Source organism: Tursiops truncatus, chromosome 17 (genome assembly GCF_011762595.2).
Source record: "Tursiops truncatus isolate mTurTru1 chromosome 17, mTurTru1.mat.Y, whole genome shotgun sequence".
NCBI classification, from domain to species: Eukaryota; Metazoa; Chordata; class Mammalia; order Artiodactyla; family Delphinidae; genus Tursiops; species Tursiops truncatus.
In genome coordinates, this window is record NC_047050.1 from 2,871,739 (window position 1) to 2,890,165 (window position 18,427).

The 18,427-nt window shown below is 42.8% G+C and overlaps 1 long non-coding RNA gene across 2 annotated transcripts in view; it reads right to left on the reverse strand.

Annotated features, from left to right (window-relative positions):
* The window catches only part of LOC109548317 (uncharacterized), a 54,570-nt gene that overhangs the window by 33,514 nt on the left and 2,629 nt on the right, over positions 1-18,427 (reverse strand). For both annotated transcript variants that reach the window (XR_012327145.1, XR_002174409.3), the window contains exon 2: positions 8,749-8,914. This is a non-coding gene — a long non-coding RNA (uncharacterized lncRNA). The remainder of the gene's footprint in view (positions 1-8,748; positions 8,915-18,427) is intronic.

The following is an 18,427-nucleotide window of genomic DNA, read 5'->3' on the forward strand; positions in this document are numbered from 1 at the left end:
TTAATGTTAATTTTTTAAAGTTTATTGGAGTATAGTTGATTTACAATGTTGTGTTGGTTTCAGGTGTACTGCAAAGTGATTCAGTTATACATATACATATATTCATTCTTTTTTAGATTCTTTTCTTTTAGATATACGTTATCATAGAATATCGAGTAGAGTTCCCTGTGCTATACAGTAGGTCCTTGTTGTTTATCTATCTTATATATAGTAGTGTATGTGTGTGTGTGTGTGTGTGTGTTCATCCCAAGCTTCTGATTTACCACTCCCCTGTTTGTTTATTTTTCAACCTATTTTCTCTCTTTTGTTCAGATTAGAAATTTTCTTATTTTCCATTTTACCGTGTACGGGTTCTTTCCTTTGTCCCCTCCTGTCTGCTGTTGAGCCCATCAACAGCGCTTTTTATTTCCATTATTGTATTTATTTCGGTTTTAAAATTCCCACTGGGCTGCTTTTCTCTGCCGAGGCTTTCTGTTTTTCACTTATTTCAAGTGTCTTGTGATTGCTCCTGGAATTATCTTTATCGCGGCTGCCTGTTCTTTGTAGGCTGATTCTAATATCTCTGTCGCTGTGCTTCTGGCTTCCACTTACTGTCTTTTGTTCTTTCAGCTTGAGACCTTGTTCTTGGTGTGATGAGTAAGTTTCTATTGAAAGCTGGACATTTTTGTATTATATTATGAAACTCTGGATCTTATTTAAGCTTTGGGTTTTAGCTGTTTCTTTTCTGACACTTCTCTGGCAAGAAAAAGGGGGGGGTGCATCTCCTTGACACTGCCAGCAGAGGAAGAAGTCCAAACTCCCCATTTGGTCTCCCAAAGGGTTTGGGTCTCCTGGTTACTGTTGGGTTGGGCTGAACGCCAAGTCTCCCCTCGTGGGGTCCAGGGACACTGTGTTGGGGTCTCATGACCTGCACGCAGTCATGAAAGTCCCTGGTTCTCGCACTGTGGGGATGAGGGGTGCCCGGTCACAGGCTGGTGGGGACCAGGAAGCTGGGTTCCTCACTTTCCTTTTCCTGCGGTGTTTGGCTAGAGTAGAATGATTATTGTCTAAAAGTTTCTGTCCTCAGAGATTACAGTTTTCCTTGTCCTTTGACTAGAGAGAGCAGATCTTTTACTTGGTGGGGTGAGGGGACTTTTTGGATCTGCACCTCTTGGTGTTTCCAGGCTGCCTGTTTCTTTGGCTCCACAGGTGAGGCAAGAAGAAAAGCCAGGGAACTGCCCTGTGCTCCTCAAGTCAAAAGGTCCCTAGCTGGTCTGCTTGCTCTCTACATTTCTGAGTTTTCTTATGTATGCTTTATGTAACGTCCAAGGTTAGTTATACTCAGTGGGAACAGTAGGGAAACGTACATCTACTCAATCTCGGAACTGGAATTTCCCCTCCCTGTGGACTTGAGCTCATTTCCTGCCCATGTAGGCTGGGATTCAAGGGTCATTTTACGGCTCAACCAGTCACAGGTTCTTTTAGTCTAGACTGTGGCTTCCTGGTAAAGTAGACCCTGGCAGGCACTGCCCGGACCTCCATCTAGAACTGAAGGACTGATTTTCCTGGTAACCGGAAATGATGCAGCAGTTAGCCCTCAGCATCAGTTAGCCCTGAGCTGCCCTTCCTGGTGCAGCCACGTCCCTACGGCCAGTGCAAGGGTACCAAGTCCTCCACCATCACGCCAGCTTCAGAGCCCCCATGGGCTGGCTGAAGCCACCACTGAGGCTGTGTCAGAGCCAGGCTTGTCCTCTGTGAGTCCTGTTTCCTCCCTTCCCTTCCCCTGGGGTGGGGGAAGGCAGGGGCTCCCTGTAAACTCAGAGTGTGTCTCTCAACGAGCCCCACCTGTGGCTGGGAGCTGTACGGCCATCTTTGAAACCTCAGAGACTTTGTATCTATTTGATTCCAGTGACTTCTGCTTGCTGGTGACCACACCCACGGTTCTTGCAGAGTTATAGCCAGACTGGTCGTAACCCATTGCTTTCTTTCTCTTCACCCCCATGCCTCTCATGCCCAACTTCAGGGGGGACCTGAGTGGGTCCCAGTGGGGGACCTGCACTCTGAGTCATTCCTTACAATTTAGAGAACTCAGCGGGTCCTGCACCAGCAAGCCATGGCCCGCAGTGCCCGGGGGACAGGCTGCATGGGCACAGCCCAGGGAGCTCCAGTCTGTGTGTGTCCAACAGGACTTCCCCCAAAATCCCCTCCAAACTTTGATTTGAGTCTTTCTTACTGGAGTTCAAATCTGTGAGGTCTTAATCTGTTTCTAACTTATAAATTAAACTTTATCACAGGTATGTATGTATAGGAAAAGATACAGCATCAATATATAGAGGGTTCGGTACCATCCACTGTGTCTTGGAACAGATCCCATGCAGATAAGGGGCAGCTACTGAACATTTTTTTACAGCTCTTGTTTTTACAGTTGCAGCTCTGTTATTTCATACTTATTTATATTTTCTCTTGCTTTTGTATTAACTATTTCCCAGCAACTATGAAAACAGAGCCACTTTGCTCTCTTAGCTGATTATAAAAATCACTTGCTGAGCTTATAAAAATGCAGACTCCTGGGATCCCTGCAGGTACAATGAAACAGACTTTTTACGGAGGAGCCTGGGAAGATATTTTAAATAAGCCTGTAGGTGAATCGTATCATCAAAGTGCGGAAAACTGATCTAAGTCAAAGTTAGTTTTATGTACTAATCGGTTGAACATCCCCAAAGGTTCCTCTCTTCCCCCAACCCTGATCAGACTTGGTGTGTGGACCGTGGTATGACTTTATTATAATATAATATTTATCAATTGACCTATCTATCATCTACTTATCTGAGATTCATTTGAGTTGGAAACACTCTATAAACATCCACATTTACCCTTATTTGCTTTATTACTTGAATGTTTGCTTTCTAGAGAATTACGACGAAACAGCCTTTTATGAAAGATCTGTGCTATAGATTGAATGTTTGTGCCCCTTGAAAATTTGTATGTTGAAACCTAGCCCCTAATGTGATGGTATGTGGAGGTGGGACCTTTGGGAGGGGCTGGGATTAGTTCCCTTACAAAGGAAGCTCTGAGAGATCCCTCACCCTTCTGCCATGTGAGGTTGTAGCAGACACTCGGCTTTGAACTGTATAAACCAGGAACTGGGCTCTCACCGGACACCGAGGCTGCTGGAACTTCGATCCTGGGCTTCCCAGCCACCAAGTGAAAACTACATTTCTGTTGTCTATAAGCCACCTGGTATGTGGTGTTCTAATTTAAGCAGCCAAAACAGACAAAGACAACCTGCTTTGATTGATCCATTCGTTAAAAAAGTATAATTGGACAATTACTAGGGCTGTTCTAAACCCTATGGTTGGTTACACCAGTGGATGAGAGAGAGAAAGCCCTGCTTTCAGACAGCCTACCGTCAGCCATTGCATTTCTTATCTACTAACCCGAGTCACTCAGACATAAGGGAAGAATGAGTGCATTTTGAATCGGAAGTGCATTCGGTCAGTTTGCCTTGGAATAATTTCATATTTTCTTAGGTGACAAGAATAAGTATGATCTAATAAATAATTTTAGTGAAGATAAACCAGGAGAAACTCAGCTTACCTTTCATGAAAGAAGTTAAGCAGATTTAAATTATTTTCCTGAGAGTGAGGGCTGTTAAACACCAAAGGGGTAATTAAAAAATAAGGTAAAACCTCCACTTACAAATGCATCCAGAAATTTCGATAAGATATTTCAGGCAAAAGCCTGAAATTTTTCCTTCTATAACAGAGTACATGAAATCAAATATTTTCATCAAAATTTTATTAAGGCAAATCTCATTTTACCGTTAAATTAGTAGCTCTATTCAAAAGTACCAACCTACTTCTGCTCTAATTTTTGGTTCACGGTCTACTGTATAAACATAAAAATAATGCTGATTAAAAATTAAAGTGAGGGGCTTCCCTGGTGGGACAGTGGTTAAGAATCCACCTGTCAATGTAGGGGACACGGGTTCGAGCCCTGGGCTGGGAAGATCCCACATGCCGCGGAGCAACTAACCAGTGCACCATGACTACTGAGCCTGCGCTCTAGAGCCCGCGAGCCACAACTACTGAGCCCGTTTGCCACAACTACTGAAGCCCACGTGCCTAGAGCCCGTGGTCTGCAACAAGAAAAGCCCACACACAAAGCCCACACACCACAACGAAGACCCAGTGCGCCCATAAATAAATTAATTAATTAATTAAAAAAAAATTAAAGTGAGAAACCTTAGACATTGAAGTTATAGAAACCATTCTCCAAATTGATAGCAGATAGGATAAAAGTTATATTTGCCACAGGGCTTTTTGTTTCTATGTGTTTTTTAATTTTAGCAAACAAACGAATGAAACCACAACCCACTGACTTTTGTCGACACCAATAACCTATAAATAATCTATTATAAGAATAGAAATGAGTTTTATCTGAGTCACATGAGAACTATAGGCCCGGCAGACACAGATTCAAGAAGCACTTGAACTGTGTTCTCCCGACTACAAAACGGGGGGAGCTTACAAAGGCAGAACCCACAAAGTTAAGTAAGTTGTTGGTCAAGAATTAGGATGGGAGCTGGCAAGCAGCAAGGGTGCTTGTTAGGCAAGGATCGGGTGGGGTCTGAAGTGGTTGCACACTCAAGGGGAGACCTGGAGACCCTGAGGTGGCAGCTGGCGGCTGCGGGCAGGTCCTGCTTTGAGGGCAGCTGGTGGTGTCCCGACTTTGACACAGTTCAAAATTCAAGTTCTCAGTGATGCAGGAATGTGTCTGAAACCAATATTCACAGTGACAACTGGGCTCCATTTCCGATGCCTGAACCACGGTTACTCCATTTTGTGTTTTTTGTTTGTTTATTTCATTTGACAAAAACGTGTGTTACCATATTCAGTTGAAAAGTAAATACAAAGTTGTGCATGTGCTTCGTTTATAACAACGTCAGCATGTAGGAGACTCAGTAAACGCTTGTTGAAGGTATTAATGAATAACGTAGAAAATTCTCATGCCCATGGGCAGAGATCAAAAGATCAATATGTAAAGTGATCAGTTGTAGTAGGATTCTGGCCTTTTCCTCTTTCAGAGGCATCTTTAATTTGTACATTTTCAGCTCTTCCAGGTTTGAGTACAGCCAGCTGCCTAGTTCCTTTTTTTTTAAATTTTTATTGGAGTATAGTTGATTTACAATGTTGTGTTAGTTTCTGCTGTACAGCATCCATTTGGACTTATCAATGCATTCTTTTCTTTAATGCGTAAAGCAGATGTACAGTACATGTCTGACGGGCCAGAAGACCGGCTGTCCATGAGCATAAAGTTCAAGAGAAATCACATACGAGCTAGAACGGCTTCCCCACACCTCAATGTGTGAAAATTTCTCCCATCACTTTAGATACTTTCATCTTCAACATACTTGTCAGAAGTTGATAAATATGTTCAATATCAAAAGCTTTAAAAAGTTATATTTGCCATGAAAAATGTGAGTATTAAGAAAGCATTTCCCTTTTGAACTATGAACGTAAAATTGTTTGTAGGCTTCTGCAGCCGCTACACAGATGCATAGTTAAGCAGAAGAAATGAAGACGCCTTGCTTGGAAAACCTTTGCCCTTGCCTGATCAGGCTTAAAGAATCACGGAATCGGGACTGTGTCCTCAGAGAGTAATCTACCGATGCTAAGTGGCTCCCATTTCTAGAACTTCACTAAGATTTCCATAAAAAGCATTATGGGAATTCTAATATTTATAAATATATAATGTGAATACATTTAATATTGTTATAGGTGCCCTGTATTGTAATGCAAGCATCTGTACAACTTGGAAATGGAAGAAAACACTAGTTAAAAAAAAAAAAAAAGAAACACTATTTGCTCCTAGTAAGATAAAAATAATTTAATGAGAGAATAAAGAAGGTAGGGAATGAAGGCTTTTTTCCCCTCCCTCAATTCTTTTTGGCATTTGGAACATGTGAAAATTCTATGAGTTTTGGGCCTCTTAAATTTAGTTGATTTCACCTATTTTTAAGATTTACTATTAAACTATTGCTGTAATGCCTGCTTTGTTGACTATTTAAACAACATGAATTGAGTTACTACCTCCTGAGAGGATACGGCACCTGCTTGGACGGAATTTACAGTTTGGTCAGAAAGCCAGACGCGTAAACAAGTTAAGTAGGGTGACGAGAGGATGGGGGCAGTCAGAGAAGAAACATGACAGGAGACGGGCACGACCTGCTCCTGGCAGAGCAGTGACATCCTGGCCTCACACGTTTATGTGTCGTGTTTCCTACCCAATGCCTTCATTCATTCATATTCACTTATTCAGCACACGGTTTTCAGGAAATGCCATGGGACACTTACATCACAGAAACAAGAGGCATTTTTCTCGTCTCACACATACCCCTTATCTTCTTCAAAATTGTATTTCCAATGTGGCCTGTGCTACTTTAAACTATTCTGGTACTTTTCACTCATAATTTGTGAAGAGGAGAGAATTAGAGTAATTATTTAGGTAGATCAAAAAAATATTTTCATATCTGTTTCCCAAATATTTCAGCATAGAATGTATAGGAGAATTATCTTAATTTGAGAGCAAAGGAAGTAAGAAGAGAAAAAGAAAACCCAAATGATTGGCCAGAGGAAACCCAGAAGAAATGCCCCACGTAAGTGATTCAAACTACCACAAAGGCGTGACTCTCTCTCGAGTCCATCTGTGTGTGTCTATTCACCCGTACTACTTTTCCTCCAAATAAACACTTTACTTGTTTCACTAAAAAAAAAAGGAAAAGAAAGAAAGAAAAGAAAAGAAAAAGAAAACCCAAGAGGTTAGTATTATACTAATTTTCTCAACCACATTTTGAGTGGCCCCATTTCATGAGGCTCTTACAATTCCTGCAGCACACAGTGACAGAGAAGTACCGCGTAGTGTTTTCTGCTCAGCCCTCTCTGACCCCCCTCCCACCTTCTCCCCATGCTCTAGAGTGTGTGGGTCCAGGGACACTGACCTCTGTGAGTTGCATCCACAGCCCCCCTTGCCCTCTGGCTTCCCACTGAGTTTGGCCAGTGGGATGCTGTGCAGAGGTCAGAGGACAGGAAGGGACTGAGGGGTGTTTTCTGGGGTCTCCTCCCTGTGGAGCCAGGAGGTCCAGCTGCATCTTTCTCCCTTAGGGTGGTCCAGCTGCACGGCCCTGAACCTGAGACTGCTCTCTCTGTGTCCAGGGAACCCAGCCCTTGTTCACTCTTTCAGGCCCGTAGGAGGTGATGCCTCCTTCTTTTCCTCCACTGAGGCTAGCTGTAGCATACATTTTTTCTTACTTCTTACCAATTTTCCTAAACATTACCTACACCTTTCAGGGTCCTCTTGTTAAGACTCCTCAAAGGACTTCTCAAACGGAGTGTGCCGTTCGATTACGGCTGGGCCTGGAACATACTCTAAAGTGTATCTCAACAAAAATCCCCGAGTGGCTGTCTGGAGTGTGCCTTGAGCAAACCTGAAGTGTAGACAGCTCCACTTCTTAGTTTTAAAGGGTTTCAAGTCAAAAGAATAGACTAATTACAATGGAGACATTCTATTTCCTAAGAATTACGGACTCATTACAAATTCATGTACTGGAGTTTATGTTTCAACTTCATTTTAATTTGAAATAAACTTTAATTATTTAAAAGCTTTGCTAGGAAGATCATAAAATATGAATGGAAAAAGTTATTTCACACTATGCTAGCCGTGGTGACTATAACTGACCATATGAGAATGTCTGGCATGCAATAAACGCTTATTACGTGAAGGATTCATTTGTGATACAGCAGTACAAATTCTAACTTAAATTAAGTGAACGTGTCTACAAAAGAAAAAACTCTTCAGAAAATTAAATTTCATCAGAGAATTGAAAATGTGATATTTTAGAGAGGCTGCCTTATACCTGTACCTTATCAGCAGCTGCCCCTGGCCTGGTAAATGAAAAGATAATGGACAGCTCAGCGGGAAGAGACAAGTGGGCACAGAGCAGCCCCTGGGTTTCTATGACGTCATCCCCTTGGTTTATCACAAACTGGCTTGAAGCAATCGGGATGCAAGACGGTTAGCATGTCACTAACATACTATCAAGAGCTATTGAGTACTATCAAGAAGTGAAATCTTAGAGGCTTCCCTAGTGGCGCAGTGGTTGAGAGTCCGCCTGCCGATGCAGGGGACACGGGTTCGTGCCCCGGTCCGGGAAGATCCCACATGCCACTGAGCAGCTGGGCCCGTGAGCCATGGCCACTGAGCCTGTGCATCCGGAGCCTGTGCTCCGCAACGGGAGAGGCCACAGCAGTGAGAGGCCCGTGTACCGCAAGAAAAAGGAACTGAAATTTTAAGTGTTAGCTGGTAAACAGAAGTGTCCGCAGTTTGGAAAACTATTTGGCAAGTTGGACAGCTTTACTGAATGTAACTTCAATGCTTTCTTGCATGATCTATAATTTTTTAGTTCTAAGAATTTCCCCATGTATGACTTATTTATAAGGGTCCCTGGATATCATATTTTGCTTCCTGGCCTTCTATGGCAATAACTGAAGGGGAAAAGCAGTCTGGAGGAGTAATTAGGAGCAAGGGCTGGTGTGGTCTGGACTCTCCCACATCCGCTTACCACTTTGTGACCTTCAACCCATGCTCTCTACACCACAGTGTCCTCATCGGGAGGATGGGAGGTAATCACAGCACCAGGCTGAGACTCAGACGAGCTGACACAGGCAAACCCAGCACTACACGAACATCCAATCAACCTGAGTGTCTTACCAGAATGAGTTTTCTGCCGCCGTCCCTCCAAGCACGCCCACTTTCCTTCCGGCTATCACAGGCAGTGACATGAAAATATCCATCTTGGTTTCAATCGTCAAAAATGTAAGACTTCTTGTCAGACAGAGAGAGACAAATGTCGTATGATATTGCTTATATGCCGAATCTAAAAAAAAAATGATACGAATGAACTTATTTACAAAACAGAAACAGACTCACAGACTTCGAGAACCAACTTCTGGTTACCAGCTGGGAAGGGTCGGGGGGAGGGATAGTTAGGGAGTTTGGGATTGACATGTACACACGGCTGTATTTAAAATGGATGCCCAACAAGGACCTACCGTAGAGCACAGGGAACTCTGCTCAATATTATGTAGCAACCCAAATGGGAAAAGAATAGATACGTGTATATGTATAACTGAGTCACTTTGCTGCACACCTGAAACTAACACAACATTGTTAATCAACTAGACTCCAATATAAAATAAAAAGTTAAAAAAATGTAAGACTTCTCGACCATTTTTTAACACGAGCTAGTCTTGAAACAAGTCGAACTTTAGAAAAAACATTTTGCAGGATTTCTTGATTGTTTCCCTCGGGCACCTACAACGCAGGCGGGAAATGGGGGTGGGGGAGATCCTCCACGCACATGATGTTTTCCCAATGAAGCCGTTGCCAAGAGCGCTGGCTTCTCAGAACTTCTCGCGCAGTGTGGTCTCAGGGCATCATGCCGCGGTGCCCAGAGCTCTTCCGGGGGCAGCTGAGGTGTGTGCCTGGCACCGTCTCTGATTCTTCAGACCTGTGCAATGCTGGGAAGGGGCAGGTCATCTGAGGAGAGCCTACCTAGAGAGCACGGCAGCAGAACTCTTTCAAATCACAGCAAAGAGGGAAAAAACACTCACGTTGCTTAGAGATGGTAAGTTCTGAGTAGTAGGTTACCATCCATATACAAGGGTTATCATGCCATCGTACACCTTTTCCAGTTCTCAGCATTATATTCTAAGCAGCTAAATAAGAACCTCCATGAATTATCAATATTACCTCTGTGCTTCTCACACAGGGCCATAAAAGAAAGCAGATGAATGATAACAGCCTTTGGTCTTTTATTAAAGTTCCGTGACCTTTAAGTTACAGAAACTCCAGCCACGCCTACGTTGCCTGCAAGCCGAGCTGACAGTGAAGCCGTAAAAATGGCCAGTCCCACAGGCAGCCTTGCATGTTACCAGGCTGGCCGAGGTAACCATGGAGAAACATAGATAACGATGAACAGCCAGGACCTCCTCTGAGTGCGTGCCGTACGGGCAGCACATAAGCGGTTTGATCTGAGGGCACCCTTGCTTCAGAGTTTTCTCCACTACCCAGCTCAGTAACCAAAAATCTGAAGACTTCCCTCATGTTGAAACATCTTCTTTGAAATATCTGAAATGACAAGCATCACCTGAGAAGGTTCGTGATTCACTCAGTAGCACCCTTTGAGACAGTAATTTGAGTTTATTGATTCTTCCATTAAACATGTATTGAGCACCTCCTGGGTGCCTGACAGTCAAAGTCCAGAGACGAAGTCTACGTTCACCTCTCTGAATCGGCCCCAAACAGTCCCAAAGGTAACTGTACCTGTCACAGACCGTATGAACAATTCCTCACATTCAGTCGTCTGCCGCCGCAAATTCTGCTCCCTAAAGACTGACTGTAAAGTCAACACCCAGTGAGGATGAATCTCTCCTCCTCCATGATGGAACCGAACCAGTGACCAACCTGCAACCAGGTAGCTGGTTGTTCCTCCTGGAGAATTGTTCCCTGTTTTGGGCTAAACCATTTCTCTCTGCTGTTGGCAGACAAGGCCGCAGAGAGAGGGGTCAGCCTTGGCGAGGAGGAGTGTGTGTTGCTGAGCCCGTGAATGGCATCCTTATCACCACGGATACTCTTCTCTCGTCCACGGGAAGGTCCTGTGGGGCTGTGGAAGGATGCTGACTGAAGCCACGGAGCGCCTCCTCAGCAGTGGATACCCTTTGACGAGTCTTCACACGAGAGTGTGGTGGGCAGCCTCCTAGGATGGTTCCCGGGGGTCCTGCCTCTGGGCGTGTACGTCCTTGTGTGAGTCCCCTTGAGTGGGGACTGGACCCAGTGACGTGCTTCGAGGAAACGAAATGTGGGAAACCGGTGACATGCCACCGACATGACGAGGAACTCTGCCTGCACACGTGCCCCGACGGAGAGGACGACCTGTCACGTGGCGAAGCGTGGGCCACGGCCAGCAGCCCAGGAGGGACTGAGGCTTCCAGATTCAGAGGCTGAGTCTTGCCCACAACCATGTTCCCTGGAGGGGGATCCTGTCCCAGAAGAGCCGTCACTTGAGCCAGCAGCTCTGACCCCTGAATGCAACCTTGCCAGCCCGCGAAGCAGGGGACCGGCTAAGCCATTACTGGATTGTTGTTCTGAGCCTCTAAGTTTTGGAGGGTAATTTGTTAGATAGCAACACATAACTAATACAGACACAAACCCCATTTGAGAGATCTATCTACAGAGGTATGTGGATACCCCAAACTTCCCCGTCACTAGTCCTCCAATCCTGTCCTTTCTGCATCCCTTACCATGCATTCAGCCAGTCCATTAGCTACTGCTCATGAACTGAGGTAGATGAATATTCCCCATCATCTGTCAGGTCAGAGAAGGCACACCAATTTTCTTTCAAATAACATGAAAGGTGACAGAGATGTCAGTTAGGATTAAATTTTGCTATAATTTTGCTGAAACCCTCCTGTCTGACTGTGCTGCAAATTGTGAGATACAAACAAGGTCATTTCATCTTCAAGAGGCTGACATACAACGACCTCAAAGATGAAAGTTCATTTCATCTGTAAGAGGCTGATCGGAACTCATTCTCTGCCACCGTAAAGATGGACGTGATTTTGATATCTGCATCAAGTCATTTGTTTTCTCAGATTTACGGATTAATGTCACAAGGGTTAATCCCTAAGAGGCTACTTTAGCTAGTCGCATACTTCTGGATGTTGGATAGAAGATCCCTCAAAACCTTATTGTCTCCTTAGGGCTCTGTCCTAATCTCCAGGAATTGTCTCGTGAAAACTTCACCAAGAACCTCTTCTTCACAAATTTAACAAGTTCAAAATAATCCCTTACCTTCATCTCTCACATGCCACTTCCTTCATCTTCTAGTTCTTTCTGGTCAAAAGTTTTATTTTTCTTTTTCCCTATCATCAGTAAATAGTGCACCAACCTCCTGGTCTTCTGGACTAGGAATGTCAAAATTCTCTCTCCTCAAGGAACACCATGCACGTTCACGCCTCATTCTTTTGTTTGTTTGTGCTCTTTGACCAGGACTGTCCATATCCACATCTTATCCTCATTATATCCTTCGGAAACCAGCTACAATGCCACCTCCTCAGTGACGCCTCCCCTGATTTCCCCTGGTCGGCAAGAACAATTCTTCTCATGGACTTCCACCAGACTTTGCCTCAGCACTACTTCGTCTTCATTTTGGTACTTTATTCTTTGCTGCGTTTTCTTAGGTGTGTTCTGTAGAATGCTTGTCTCTTGGAAGCATCCACATAAAAAAGTGTTTTCAGGTAATGAAAGTCTATAGAATTCTGCCTACTGCTGTTTGAATTGGAGTTCCTGATTTACGTTAGCACACTAAGGATTCCAAGAGGACCTGCAATAAGAAACTTACTCGGCCTTCGCTTCCTTGTTCTACCGTTTTTCACTTATGATCTATGACAAACTTGCAGAACTCTTTTGCCTTGTACAATAGCTGCTTTCTCGCTGTCCTATTTCCCAGTATCCTATACATCGTCTCATGCATTACGGTTCCTCAGTGATTGTTGTATATGCTGTGCATTCCTCCACACTCTGAGGCAGACAAATCTCAGACAACATTTTGGTGGTATTTTCTTCCAGCAAACTCTGCTAGAACTGGAACCAGGCCATCAGGAAGTAAAGGAAATAAATTATTCAGCTACAACCAGAGGGAGCTGACTGAGAAATTAGGACTCCTTGGGGCCACTATTAGTGAGAGAAGAGAGGAAGATGAATAAATAACACCACAGGATTTTAAATGGAACAATTATAAACCTTGGATGAAAGAAGACATAAAAACTTTAAGATTCACTATTCGAACTAAGCATTAGAGCATTCGTTCTACTGGATAAAGTGCCGATGAGTCAGCCAGGTCACAGAAGCACCCAGCCTCCTGTGGCTGGTGGAGTCACACGCCAACCTGGGATAATGCCTAATTGGCCATGAGTTGGCGGGTAAGTGCCTTGTCCATGTAGGTACCATATTCCAGGACTTTAATTCTATTGTCATGTGAGTCTGTGTGCTACTGACCTGCCTTCCAATATGATTATGAGGAATCATCCTGTTACTGACATATTGAATTAGCGTAGTACATTTGTTACAACTGATGAACCAGTATCGATAAATCATTATTAAAGTCCATAATTTACATTAGCCTTCACTCTTCGTCTGCTTTTCCCCCCAAGATTTGATTAATAAACTCGGTGACCACTTCGCCCTGATGACTGTTTCCTTTCGTGAATCTCTCAGCAGCGTGACGCACAGAAATCAGATGTCATATGTTTAGTCATATGTTTAGTATAATCAACAGCATTTCATTTTAAAACAGTAAAAACCAAGCAGCTCTAAGAAGATTTATCCCCAAAAAATGAACACAGTAAAATGTTGCAACTTATTTTATGATGGGAAATATCTTCCAAAGAACATCTGTGTAAACAAAACAGCATTGTGCAGACACTTATGCCCTCAGACTTGAGGCGTCAGATCTTCATCACCCATCGCTCAGTCTCAGTGATGCTCTTGGCACACAGGGCTCCAACAGGAAGACACATTTTGACCAATTTGTGTTTATTATCTTCTCTTCCTAAGCTATAAAAGCAAACTGATACCAAGAGCGGTATTTGAGAAGAAAAGCATTTCCCTCTACCCTTTCTAGGTTGTTCTGGCTGGTCTAAGAATTAAATTGACGTGAGACAGATTAACAGGAGAAAACCAGATGTAATTACGTATATACAGGGGCCCCGTAATGTAAGGCCACAGATGTGGCATCTGAGAGAGGAGAAGGGGGTGCGGGGGGGGGACTTCAGCGGGGAGAAGGCAGTTCACACGGAGGCGGGAAAGCAGATGTTTGGTGACCGATGCTTGCTGGGCCCCCAGGGACAGTGGGACACACAGAGGACTCTGGTCTCCCGGCCCTGTGCAGCTCCCCCCAGCGCCGACCCATGTTCTTTGTAGATCTCCGGTGACAGTGCCCTTCCTGGACCAGGGCCTTTGTCTGAGTTCTTTAGGCAGTTAAGGGGCAGGTAAGAAGACAGACTTCCTATTGTATTACCTAGGATTTCCAGTACAATATTGAAAAAGAGTGGTGAGAGGGGACATCCTTGCTTTGTTCCCAATCTTAGGGGGAAAGCATGTAGCTTCTCATCATTAAATATAATGTTACCTGGAGGGGGGTTTTTTGGATAAATGTTCCTTATCAAGTTGACGTTCTCCACTATTCCTGCTGAGAGTTTTATCAGCATGAATGGGTGTTGGATTTGGTCAAATATTTTTGATGTTTCTATCGATAAGATATTTGATTTTTCCTCATTAGTCTGTTGATGTGATAGAGTACATTAACTGATTTTCAAATGTTGAACCAAGCTTGTATACCTGGGATAAATCTGACATGGTCATGTTGTACAATACTCTTTATACATTGTTGGATTCAATTTGCTAATATTTTGTTGAGAATTTTCATCTATGTTTGTGAGACACATTGATCTGTTGTTTTCCTTCCTTATAATGTCTTTTCCTGGTTTTGGTATTAGGGTGATGCTATTCTCACAGGATGAGTTCTGAAGCGTTTTCTTTGTTTCTATTTTCTGAAAGAGGTGGTAGAGAATTGGTATCACTTCTTTCTATTGTTTTTGTGTTTTCAGTTTCATTGATTTTGACTCTGACTTTTATTGTTTCTTTTGTTCTGCTTACTTTGGATTTAATATGTTCCTTTTTTTTTTTCTACTTTCCTACAGTGGAAGTTTAGATTATTGATTTTAGATCTTTTTTCTTTTCTTTCAAATATACGCATTCCATGCAATTTCCCTCTCAGCACTGCTTTCGCTGCATACTACAAATTTTGATAAGCTGTATTTTCATTTAGCTTAAAATATTTTAAAATTTCTCTTGAGACTTCTTCTTTGCCCCATGTGTTACTTAAAAGTGTGTTGTTTAATCTCCAAATATTTTGGGATTTTCCAGCAATCTGTTATTGATTTCTAGTATAATTCCATTTTGGTCCAAGAGAAAACTTTATATTGTTTCTGTTCTTTTAAATTAGTTAAGGTATGTCTTACGGCCCCAAATGTTTTCTGTTTGGGGGAATGTACCATGAGCTTGAGAAGAATACGTATTCTCCTGTTACTGGAGTAAGTAGTCTGTAAGTGCTGATTAGATCTAGGTGATGAATGGTACTGTTCAGTTCAACTATGTCTTTACTGATTTTCTGCTTGTTGGTTCTTCTGTCAATTACTGACACAGGGGTGTTGAAGTCTCCAAGTACAATAGTGGGTTAGCCTATTTCTCATTGTGGTTCTATTAGTCTTTGCTTCATGTATTTTGACTCTATTGTTAAGTGCTACACATCCAGGACGGGTCTGTCTCCTTGGAGCGCTGTCTCCTCTATCTTTATGGTTTTTTTGTTTGTTTTGTTTTGTTTGTTTGTTTGTTTTGTGGTACGCGGGCCTCTCACTGTTGTGGCCTCTCCCATTGCAGAGCACAGGCTCCGGACGCGCAGGCTCAGTGGCCATGGCTCACGGGCCCAGCAGCTCCACGGCATGTGGGATCTTCCTGGACCGGAGCACGAACCCGTGTCCCCTGCATCGGCAGGCGGACTCTCAACCACTGCGCCACCAGGGAAGCCCTCCTCTATCTTTACGTAATGCCGTTTCTTATTCTGACAATCTAGCTGGGTCTGAAATCTGCCACGCCTGAAATTACCATTGCTATTCCAGATTTCTTTTGGTATATCTTTCCCCATCCCTTTACTTAAATTTTTTTTATTGCGGTAAAATATGTATTATATAAACATGACATTTTCTTTCTTTCTTTTTTGGCTGCGCTGTGCGGCTGGTGGGATCTTAGTTCCCCCACTAGGGATCGAAGCCACACCCTCGGCAGTGGAAACACAGAGCCCTAACCACTGGACCACCAAGGAATTCCCTAAATATGACATTTTAACCATTTTAAGTAACCAATTCAGAGACATTAATTATATTCACAACATAGTGCAACCATCATCATTATCTATTTCAAAACCTTTTTTTTTTGTAGCCACGGTTTTAAATTTTTTCCAGTGTTACTGAGGTATAATTGACATATCACATTCTGTAACTTAAAGGTATACAACATGTTACACATATACGGCAATGTGATTACCGGCATAATGTTAGCTAACACCTCCATTATGTCATACAATTACTGTATCTTTTGTGTTGAGAGCACTGACATTTATTCTCTTAGCAACTTTTAAGTATATAGTGCAGAATCTATGATCAGTTGATAACAATACTATCTATCCCCAGAACTTATTATCTTCTAACTGGAAGTTTGTACTTTTTGACCAACATCTCCCCATTTCCCCCTTTGCACAGCTCCTGGTAACCACCATTCTACTCTCTGCTTCTATGACTTCAGCTTTTTTAGATTCTCCTTATAAGTGAGAACACACAGTGTTTAATTTTCTCCATCTAATTTCACTTAGCCCAGTACAGTCAAGGTCCATCGTGTGTTCGCAAATCATGGGATTTTTGTCTTTCTCATGCTGAATAATACTTCATTATATATATATAATGTGTTTGTGCTTTAGGTGTCATATCCAAAAAAATCATTGCTAAGACCCATGTCAAGGAGCCTCTTCTTATGTTTTCTTCTAGGATTTTTACAGCTTCACATCTTACATTTAAGTGTTTAATCCATTTTGAGTTAATTTTTGTTTGTGGTGTAAAATAGGGACCTCGTTTTATCCTTTTACATGTGACTATTCAGTTTTCTCAGCACCATTTATTGAAGAAACTATCTTTTTTCCACTGAGTGTCTATGTTCCCTTGTCCATTATTAGTTGACCATATATGTGTGAGAGCCCAAGCTCTCAATTCTGTTCTATTGGCCTATGTGTCTGTTCTTATGCCAGTACCATACTGTTTTGATTATACGGTTTTGTAACATAGCTTGAAATCCAGAAGTATAGTACCTCCTGCTTTGCTCTTCTTTCCCAGGATTGCTTTGGCTATTTGAGGTCTTTGTGATTCCATATGAACGTTAGGATTGCTGTTTCCACTTGTGTAAAAAATGCCATTGGAACCTTGATAGAGACTCCATTGAATCTATTGATGGCTTTGGGTAGTATGGACATTTTAATAAAATTAATTCTTCTAGAATATGAACACGAGACATTCATTTATTTGTGTCTTCTTCAAATTTGTTCATCAATGTCTTATAGTTTTCAAGATCTTCCACCTCCTTGGTTAAGGTCTTTGTCTTTGAATCTCAGCAGTTTTATTATAATGTGTCTTGAGGAAAGTCTGTTTGGATTAAAATAATGGGGTGGTCTATTAGCTTCGTGGACTGCAATGTCCAAATCTCTCCCCAGGTTTGGGAAGTTCTCCGCCATTCTTTCTGTAAATAACCTTTCTGCTCCCTTCATTCTCTTTTCTTCTGGAACTTCAATAATTCAGATACTAGTTTTTCTGATGGTGTCCCACAGATCATGTTGGCTTTCTTCACTCTCTTTCATTCTTAGTTTTCTCCTCAGAAAAATAAGGTTACTTCAAAGTTCCTATCCTCTATCTCATTGATTCTTCTATTTAGTGTCCTCTATTCCATTTTTCATTCCACTCATGAATTTTTCAGCTCCAGAATTTCTGTTGATTGCTTTTTATGGTTTTTATCTCTTTGTTAAATTTCAATCTTTTTGTTCACTTTTGATTGCATATTGTTTACTTGATTTCATTCGTCTTTCTCTGTTGTCTTGTAGGGCACTGAGTTTACTTAAAACAGCTATTTTGAGTTCTTTATCAAGTAAATCACAGACCTCCATGTCTTTGGGTTCAGTTACTAGAAGATTATCATGATCTTTTGTGACTTCATGTTTCTTTGATTTTTCATGTTCTTTGGAGTTTTGCGTTGTTGGATTCAAATGTGAAGTAGCAGTCACCTCCTCCAGTTTTTACTAAATGGCCTTCAGGGCAGCAATTCCTTTCATCAGTCCTGCTGTAGAGTCTGAGGCTTTCTCTGACCTTGTAGGGATACCCCTGCTTCTCATTTCTTGATCCCTCCCCTCTTATGGCAGAAGTCTTAAGCTTCTGTGTCTTCTCTCAGTCCTACTAAGCACCAGACAGGTTGCTGGTAGCCTCTGCTGGTTCCCTGAAGGTGGCACACAGACCACGTCTGTGATTTCTCCTTTGCCTGCAGACCCTGGCCTGCCTTCTGCCTGTGCCCCCCACCTACCAGAGCTTGCTCAGCCCACTGTATGCACAGGGAGCCCACTGCAGAGTGCTAGGAGCTGTGGGGCTGCCTGAGGGTCACTTGGGGAGTGGGGATCTGTGGGTGGTATTTCCCCTGCATCTTGCGGGCAGGCTTCCTGAGTCCAGAATGGAGTCAGCAG